Genomic DNA, 10,357 nt, shown 5'->3' with positions numbered 1-10,357 from the left:
TCTGTAGAAAGTCACACAGCTGTTTAGCAACTGCTTTCTCCAGGATCTTAGAGAGATATGGAAGGTTAGATATAGGTCTATAGTTGGCTAAAACATCCAGATCATGTTTGGGCTTTTTCAGAAGAGGTTTAATTACAGCTACTTTAAAGTACTGTGGTACATAGCCTGTTGATAGAGATAGATTGATCATATCTAGTATAGAGGTGCTGACTAAGGGTAAAACTACTTTAAGCAGCCTAGTCGGGATGGGGTCTAAGAGGCAGGTTGATGGTTTAGATGAAGGAATTATTGAAGTTAGTTGGTAAAGGTTGAGCGAAGCAAAACAGTCTAAACATATATCTGGTTCTACAGCTGTTTCTAAGGTTCCTGAGTTTAGAGATAAGTCGGTGCCAGTTGAGGGCAGGTCCTGGTGAATTTCGTTTCTAATAGTTAGAATTTTATCATTAAATAAGCTCATGAAGTCGTAACTACTGAGAGCTATGGGAATACTTGGCTCAATAGAGCTGTGACTCTCTGTCAGCCTGGCTACAGTGCTGAAAAGAAACCTGGGGTTGTTCCTATTTTTCTCTATTAATGATGAGTAGTACGCTGCTCTGGCATTATGGAGGGCCTTCGTATAAGTTTTAAGACTATCTTGCCAAATTAAATGATAATTTGGTTGGAACGCCAATTCCTCTCAAGTTTCCGCGATATTTGCTTTAATTTGCGAGTTTCAGTATTATACCATGGAGCTAACGTCTTTGTTTTATTATTTTCTTTTTTAGAGGGGCAACAGAGTCGAGTGTCATTCGCAGCGAGCCTGCAGCACTGTCAACAAGATGATCGATTTGGGAGGGACTGAAATTAACATAGGAGTCCTCTGTTACTTTGTGACTTGATAATGAATTTAGAGCTGATGGAATTGCATCCTTAAATTTAGCTATGGCACTATCAGACAGACATCTTGTATAGACATTTTTGCCCAATGGCGTGTAGTTCAGCAATACAAGCTCAAAAGTTATCAAACAGTGGTCAGATAAAGAGGGATTCTGTGGGAACACTATTAAATGTTCAATTTCAATACCGTAAACCAAAACAAGGTCGAGAGTGTGATTAAAACAGTGAGTCGGTTCATGAACACTCTGAGAGAAGCCAATGGAATCTAACAGAGAGATAAACGCAGTACTAAAGCTGTCATTCTCAACATCCACATGAATATTAAAATCCCCTACAATAATAACTTTGTCCGTTTTAAGGACTAAAGTTGACAAAAACTCTGCAAATTCAGATAAGAATTCAGAGTACGGACCAGGTGCTCGGTACACTATAACAAAAAGAATTGGTTGCAGTGATTTCCAACTTGGGTGTGAAAGACTAAGAACAAGGCTTTCAAATGAAATGTACTAATACTTAACAACTGCTTCATAGTGTGTAGATAACAAAGAATAAAACATTTATAACTGTGTTTATGAATTACTTATTTACTAATGCTTAACTAATGCTTTATGTGTGTAGTTATTATAAAGTGCTACCCTTATTTTTTATTTGTTCTGAAGTGCTTTTATGTTTCACAAGCCAAGAATGTTCTGTACATCACGAGCCAGATATATCTTGATTTAAGTTAAAACTTTTCAAATTTACTGAAATTTAATGACAGAATAACATTGGTACGAACGAACATTAACATCATAGTTGCTGGACACGTCTGCTGCGTTGGCTGCAGTGGTCTATGTGACTGGGCCTGGGGGAGCTGACCGGCTGCCATTAAGCTAGCTAGCTAACTGTTCTTGACAGCCCTCCGAAGCATATTACTCTTTCCCTAACCATCACAGGGGTGTGTGTCTTAACCTAAGTTATAGATTGTATGCATGTCGACCGGTTAACCCTACAGCTGCGCACATCGGCCTCACAGTTAACCACCTTTATGTTGCTTTGCAGCCTCCATTACTGCAGCTACATAATATTACAACACGTTCTCATCTCAATGCGTCATAACTGATGCTTTCAGACAGCGTGACAAAGCGTAAGGATTTTACGCTAAAGGTACCCTTCAGCGTCCGTATGAAATGCCTCACGGCCGATGTGCGCAGCTGTACTGGTCGACATGCATACATTCAGTGACTTAGGTTTAGGTACTAACATTTCTGATGGTTGTGGTAAGGGTAGGGGCTTCGGGGGGCTGTCAACACTTTTATCACGAACGTAGCTAGCTAGCACTTCCGGTCTGTACGGGACGCCCCAGAGATGCACCCGGTGCCTGTCCCTGGGGACACAAATACCTACGCTTTGTCACTCTTTCTTAAATCATCGGTATATGACGCCCTGAGATGAGAACGGGCTGAATATTAACACCCATCGGTATGTGGAGCTTCTCAAAGTTTGAGCGCATTTTCGATTCGCCATCAAACTGCCGATATTCGAAATCTACACAGTTGATTTCTCTCCTCAAAACTTCTCAGAAGTGTATTTAAAGTTCTGGTGTTGGCCTCTAAAGAAAAAAACGCTTTGCATTAGGATATACTGTACGTGGGCCGAGATTGACATCATCACGTTTTATCTTCTGGGGCAAACCATATTAGGAAGTTCAACTTGGGGTAGCGATGGTGCAATGGGTAAGACACATGCCGTCCCACTACCCGGGTCCTTTCCTCCACTGTGACCACCCACCAATGTGTCCCTGAGCAAGACACTTAACCCCTAGTTGCTCCAGATACGTATACAGTTCCTGCTGTATATCAACCCCAGCCATGAGCTAATTCCTCCCCAGATCGTGAATTAACCTCATTGGTATTTCGCTACAGCCAGTTATTTCCTTTTGAAGACTATCCTTATATTGTTCTCTCTGACTCCTGACTAACCTTGCCATCTCTGTGTCTAGGATCACTTCTACCAGGAGACCCAGCTCTCGCCCTCGCCCAGCTCACTGCCAGTCTGGAGACCTATTCCCACGTTAGCCGCTTCCTGGTGGCCTCTCTGCCCAGCTCCAACGCTCCCCTGTCTAAGTCACCAGCTGTTGCATGCTCAAATAACCTATGTTGACTGTTCTCTACCAAGCCCTGTCCCTTGTCTGCTTTTGAGTAGACAAGGACATTCAGGATCCAGGATATTCAGTTCTTAACAACAGCAAGCCACTATGAGGTCCTATGGCTAGCATATTTCAGATGTTCTGCTGTTATTGGATCAAGGCCACATGCTTTGTTCACTGCCAAATTCTCAATGGAATAGCACACTTCATCAGGTCTAATAACCACACCATCATTGTTTGGAACATTACCAACATTAAATTCAACACTCTTAACAATTCAGCAATGTTTTCATACCCAGTGACCACATCAATACTAGATGTCAAGGGCATCTTTATGTTATTGTTAAACTTAATTTCTTTCCATAATTCATAGACATTATTCTGCTAAAGCTTTTTGGCCACGGAGTTTGCCCTCATGGCCTGTTAATTTAAATAAACATAAATCGCACAGCATATTAAAATCTAGCATTATGCACACAGCCTCTACCATCTTACGGAGCCTTGATTCAGTGTATCATGCAGCTCTACATTTTATTACAAATGCACAGTCCCTTACTCACCATTGCATTCTTTATGATATGGTGGGTTGGACATCACTGACAATCCGCAGACAACAGCACTGGTATATTTTTATACATAAAGCGATGCTAGGTGAACTTCCATCTTACCTTGGCCAGGTCTCTCTTGTAAAAGAGATTTTTGATCTCATTAGGAACTTCCTGATAAAATAAATATAAAATAAAAAAATTTCATGGTAAAACCCAATTTGTAAAAGTTAAGAGATTCATCCTAATTTCTGTAACATTTATAAGCATCGCAGACATTTAGAATTAGACACATTCTTATTAAGTAGAAATTTAATTGTTATGCACCAGTCCAGAGGAGTTCGGGCCACGGTTCTGAGATTTCAAGAATGAAGGAAGCATAATGCAATGCAGTCATCCAGTGGGAGGGTTTATAGTCCCACATCTGAGTCAGACTGAGTGCCCTCTTACAGGGAACAGTGAGTGAAGGCCCCTCACATTTTATGCACAGTTCCTGTGCATAAAAAGATGAGAGGCACAGAGCTGAAGTGAAGCTACAGAGAGAATACTGAAAAGCACAAACGTACTTTTACGCAGTGCTGGCATGAAGACAGAGAAGAATGGATGAAGTAGCCCTGCAATGGACTGGCCACCTGTCCAGGGTATACCCCGCCTCTTGCCCGTTGCCAGCTGAGATTGGCTCCAACCCCCTGCTACCTATACACAGAATAAGCAGTTGATAATGGATGGATGGATGAATGAGGTACAGAGAGAATACTAGATGATGTTGGTAGATGGATGGAGGGATGATGGAGGGAGAAATTGATGGTGAAATAAGAAGTGGAACAAGTCCAGCTTGTTTTTCTGTCATTGGCAGTTCTCCAACACTGCGTCCTCTTTCTCCCTCTGTCTATCCCTCATCCATTTCCCCCAATCAGTTGTTTAGGATGTGGCTTGTTCAAGCCATTAGGGATGGATAAAAGATATGATCTATGTTCTTCTGGAAGAAAACGCTCCAAAAAGGGACAGAAAATGTGGCAGTAAATTAGAGGCTTTCTAAAAGCAGTCCTCACAAAAATAATAAATGAATACATGAATCAGTATTTATAAAAAATTAATATGGACATAACTGTAATTCCGACAAACTAACTTTATGTACCAGCTACAAATTTCAAATTGCCAAATGCCTTTTGGAGAACTGTAATTATTATGTTCATTGCCAATGCGTTTTTCTAATCCAAGAAGAATGACGTCCTTGAAGTGCACCATAACTCAACCTCAATTGTAGAAAGTAACATTTACTCAAGTACTGTACCTGGGTACAATTTTGAGATGCTTTACTTGAGTATTTCCATTTTCTCCTACTTTATACTTTATACCTCAATTTGTTTGTGGTGAGTACATGTGTATAGTTGGGTGGAATCCTTAGACCAGTGAAAACGACTCATTCCTTTGTGGGAGACAAGGGTTCGATTCCCACTCAGTTCCAGTGTCATTGCTCTTGATGCAGCAGGTCTCGGGATTAAATCCTTGTCATGAAAACTTTCTTAAAATTTTTTGGGGGGATAAAAGTTACTGCCAAATAAGTAAATATACATGGAAGAGGAAAATTCTTGCCTGATTGATAAGTAGGTGAAACATTGTTAGCTATCTTACTATGATTCTTATTCCAAATTGTCACAAATTAGCAATGTTGTTCAGTATATTTTCAGATGGATCCATTTGGGCTACTGTAGAAACATGGCGGCGCAACATGGTGACATCCATGTAAAGGGACCAGTGATGTATATAGATAGGAATGGTTCATTCTAAGGTAATAAAAACATTATGGAAGGTCTTTACTGATAACATAACTATATTTATTATATTGCATTTCTGTCAATATATCCTCCTAAATATTACACACCTTTAAGCTTGCTGTACTTTCTAACTTGGAGAACTTATACTGAAAGGTGCAGATCAGTGTGAGTCCATCAAAATTAAAACACGTCAACACAACTCTTTGCCAGTACACCACGCTTTTTACACCACCTTTCTTGCCTTCATCAGGGTGGTGATTGACGTAGCTTCCAGTTTCCTTATACACAATCCATTGATACCAAGTAGCCTATACAAAACAACATTAACATAATCCTTAAATAACTATAAATACAAAGCATAAAATATTACAATCATCTTTTCTGTCTTTTCCACATTCTGTATTCTTTCAACCTTTTTAAAAAATTGTATTCTCAGTTCTCTTCATCGCTAAATATTTTTAACTAATGACCTTAACACATGCATTAAATTTCCAACTGTTCTCAATAGAAATCGCTGTTCTTTTAGAACTAATACAATACAGCAGACTAAACAAATAACCAAAAACATTTTCTGAATAAAACGTGTTTTAGTTGCTTGGAGTTGATAATGAAATATATTGATAGTTTGAAGACACGGTCAGTCTGAATGTTTTTGCATCTGTAGAGAACAGTGGCATTTCGTTTATCATAACAAGCATTTGTTAATGCACATTAGTTGAACATGAACATAATTTCTTAGGAGATATGGTTGTGTACTGATTACAAATTTAACTTTGCCTGTTTGTTTTTTTGGACACAGGGGAGCATGTGAAGTCAGAAAAGAACTGAACCAAGATTTGATTACTACACAGAGGAGGATTAATTGGAAAGGCTGACAGATGTGGGCATCCAGACGACAACTGGGCTGCTGATGCTCGTCCTGTTGCCACTGTCAAAATCTTCACCTGTTACATTAAGAAAGTATCGAACTGCCTCATGTGGAGCTTTAAATTCAGACTGATCATTCTCAAAAAATTTAAATATTGCTATAATAGTGACACAAGTCGCAAGGTAACAACACCAAAGGGACTCACAAGATGAGTCATTCTGATTCGGTCACCGTGTTGTCTATCTTCAGGCCATTGCACAGCCAACCTGCTGGTGAAACTGGTTTGGACATCTTCTTTTACAACAAAGAACACATTAGTGGAATAAAACAGTGTTCACAAGCTTGCTGTTTCACACCTGTGCCTCCACCACGTGCCTGAATCTCACATTCACTAGCAAGGACCACACAATCAACACGTATGATTAAATGATTTATTGATGATCGAAACAGAAGATGTACGAGGAACAATAGGGAAATCCGCCGTAGCACCTGGGCACGACGGACCCCCTTATAACCCTATGGAGAGGAAGAAGATCAGGAGGCAGGAGAGAGAAAGGGGTAGGGTGGAGGGATGCAGGATACGAGAGCGAATGGGAGGAGAGACGTGTGGGTATTTATGGAAATGCTGGCGAAGTGGCTGATGTGTGGTCCCGCTCCTGAAACTCTGCTAACCACTAAACCCCACCCCCCCACAGAAATAGCTGTTGAAGTTTCTCTTTTGATTTATTCCTGCGTTTACCTTTTTTAAGCAATGCATGTATTTAGAGTTTGAAAAGGTAGTCAATCTTCAATTTCCTATAACTGCTTTATTGTTGGTGTAGTTATAGTTACAATCAGTTGTTCACACCACGTGCTTCTATTTTGCTCACATTTTATTTAGCTGTTTGTGTTTGATTTCAATAAATGTCAAATAAATTTTGACAAGTAACCATCTCCTCACGACTCATGCTGATAAAGAGGATTTTTTTTATAGAAAGAAATAATAAAAAACAATTCAGGCTTCAGAGGTACACCAGCAGCAGTGACATATGAGCCAACATGCTGTTCTTGCTTCTTTTACTGCTATAGTTTTTCTCACTTTTGGGTGCTGCAAATAAAAAATTAAAATGCAAAGACTGTGGCAGTTTCACAGACTGAAATTCAATACATTTATTAGGGAAACCGGCTTTGTCAAGGGCACCGTTGCTTTAAAGAGGGATCGCTGCAGCACAATGACGCTTACAGTATGTGTACTTTAATGAGAAACCATAACTCTGACATTGTCACGAGTCTGAGATGAAGCCCAAACGCAAGATACTGGAGCAGAGATGCAGTTCAGGGATTTTAATTCCAACAAATGCAGGATCTCAGGTTTACAGGCAGTTGAGGCATCCAAAATCCAACAGACTAATACGGCAGAACACTCCACATACAAGACACGACTGAATGTAAACACTATACAATGACCGGACAGAGTATGAACAGAAACACCAGGCATACACACACACACTCACACACACACACACACACACACACACACACAGGGACTAACGAGCAGGGCGGGTGTAACACAGGTGACAGTGATCAAGGCTTACGAGGTAGGCAGGCAGGAAGAGAGACAGCAAGGAAAACAGAGAGACAGGCAGGCAGAGTGATAACTGGTGGAACAGACAACACTTGACAGGCAGACAGAAACTGAGCATGAAACAAACACCAGATAGAAACAGAATAAGACAAGAACTTAGGCTGGCACAAATTCAAACATGAACAGAACATAAGGCACAGGCAACTGACACAAGAGAAGAAACATACAACAGACTAAAACCTAATCATACCGACAGACTACAGATGTAATAGGAAGAACAGACAGAACTAATAACAGAACACAGAGCAGACGTGGGGACAAAAAAATAACAACCTACACAGAAGTACAGAAGTAACACTAAGACATGAAACCACAACCCTGAGAAACCAAAATCAAAACACAGAGTAAACTAGACAAAAGACAGGACAGACAGGACTGAAACCCAAAACACTGACTAAATGACAGATACCTAACTGATAAAAAAATAAACTCACAGAGAACAAAACAGAACAGATGACAGGACTAACATGCGGATACAAAACCAAACCCTCAGAATCAAAACCCAAAAACATAGCACTCAGGACAGGATCGTGACAGAAATAGTGACTTCAGGGTTGCCACTTATCCCTGAATTGTTTATTTTAACAGAGTAATTTAAAGAGGAAGCCCTAAATCACAGTTTCATGTTAATACACATGTTTTGCATTCCACAGCCTCTATGTTACGGTCATGTGTCTTCATTTGTTTTGAGACAGGAAGAATCCAGTGGGATCTGACCTTGAAGTGTGCATAGTATCATAGCATAACATTAAATTACCTTCACTTTTGTTCATCCAAACTTGGAAGTTGTCATGGTTTGGCTCTGCCATCTTCCTCAGTCCTTGTGTCTCCTCATTTTTCACCCTCCCAATTGATTCTGTTGTCATCTGTAAGTCTGTTCAGTGTATATCTGTCTGGGTGTGGTGCTCCAATTCTCTCTCTCTCTCCCTCTCTGCTTCTCATCAGAGCACCTAAGGCTTCCTACGCACCTGAAGTGAGATCCAGTAATCAACCTCTCCTGTTTTAAACCCTGGCTCTACCCTCCCTGCCAGATCGTCAGTTCACCTTTGTAATAACATGCTACGGCCAGCTCAAGTGTCAAGTCTAGCCAGCCCTTTGAATCGCTTTTTTGCACCTGTCTCAGGTCTTTGCTTCAGCCCTTGGAAGCTCAGCCTGCCAGTCTGTCCAGTGTTTCTTAGATCAGCTCCCCACCTGTGTGCTTGCTCTCGAACACAGCATATTGGATCACTTCAACACAATCTAGTCTTTTGTTAAAAAAAACCCTGAGTTGATTCTTACCTTTGCCTCCTTTGTGTTTGCTCCTGGATCCTAGTGTATTCAGCCTAACAGAAGTAGGAACAGGAGCTCTATCATCAAAAACTGTTAGTGCTATGGTGAAAGTACTTGTTTTTTCTGTTGTTCTTAAAGAAATGAGACACAAGTAAGCACAAGTATGGGGTGCCGAGATGTAGTCGCAATGGTCATTTCCACATATATTGTTTTGGAAATATTTTCTGCCCTGACTTCTCCTTACAAAAAGAAACTAAATTTCAACTTGCATTATCATCAATGTCAATAGTTAGGACAAAGTGAGTATCTGATCTCCCAAAAGCATAGAATTTACAGGAAACAAACAAAGGTACATTCACATAAATGTTCACATCTATCTGCTATGTTCCTTGGGATGTTACTGTCTATAGCGTGGAGTAGTACAGTTTTCATGCTCTGCACATTTGCATTACCACTCTCTGCAGGCACAAATGTGTTTGTGCCTGTGCCTGTAGAGCGCAAAATACACACAAATCGGGCACTCACTCATCAAGCTCCATAGAAATGTGGTAAAAAAACAATCTCCATAGGGCACCTTTAAAGGTGCGCTCTGTGATTCAAATGTAAACAAAAAGTATTCCCATTATAAAGAAAAAGAATAACTAGTAAAACACACAAAGTAACTAAATTTAATGCTGTGAAATTTATGTTTGTATACACTGCATTACAATAACTTATTTGAAATATGGTTGAATTATTATTCTGTTTGAATTATTAATTTGGGTATTTATTGTAGTAATAGTATTTTGAAAATTTATGCCTTCTTGAGGTCATATATTCGGTCTCATTGTAGCTCTGTTTTTTTTCTCCACCAACTCCTGAGAGGAATATACAGTATGTCGGTTCAGCTTCTCTACCTTGTTGCTAACTTTGTCTGTCTGCTGTGTGTTGCTGGGCAGGGAGCATACAGTGGGTGTATAAGGTACAGTATTTTTGCTAAAAACAGCCTGCCTGCTGTTGCTTGAAGCATGGTTCTTATAAGTGAACCAAAACAATACGCTAAACGTCGCTATGAGGTGCCCCTTTCAATTTAGACATAGTAATATGATACATTGTTAATGTAAAAATGATATAATATTAGTGCTGCCTAAACGTTTTAATCATGTTTGTAAATATACCTCAGATTTATATAGTCAGATCAGTCAAAATCAGATTGGGCCATTAACATGAGCACAACAGAAGAACATATTTATGTGATAAAGTGAACTAAGCTGCATTAAAACTGATTAA

Source organism: Micropterus dolomieu, linkage group LG15, assembly GCF_021292245.1.
Source record: "Micropterus dolomieu isolate WLL.071019.BEF.003 ecotype Adirondacks linkage group LG15, ASM2129224v1, whole genome shotgun sequence".
Classification (NCBI taxonomy): Eukaryota; Metazoa; Chordata; class Actinopteri; order Centrarchiformes; family Centrarchidae; genus Micropterus; species Micropterus dolomieu.
This window is presented reverse-complemented; position numbering follows the sequence as displayed.